Raw genomic sequence first — 276 nt, forward strand, 5'->3', positions numbered from 1 at the left:
TGAGGGTACCACGGAAGAACCTCCGCTATAAAAGGCCGGGCGCCATGGACACCACATGTCCTTGGCGAGCTGTGGTGATCCAGGCACAGAGCTCCTTCACGTGAGCCTCTGAGAAGAATCCTGAAAATCTACCCGCCACCCGTTACCCAGCGGAGAACATAACACTTAAGATTTTTAATTGGAGGAGGAACACTATGACTCTTGTTCAATACTGACTGTATACTGAATTTGACTGTATACTTAATAAACAGCAATATCATACCACCATTGTGAAAG

Source organism: Nannospalax galili, unplaced genomic scaffold (assembly GCF_000622305.1).
Source record: "Nannospalax galili isolate Female #2095 unplaced genomic scaffold, S.galili_v1.0 scaffold12703, whole genome shotgun sequence".
NCBI classification, from domain to species: Eukaryota; Metazoa; Chordata; class Mammalia; order Rodentia; family Spalacidae; genus Nannospalax; species Nannospalax galili.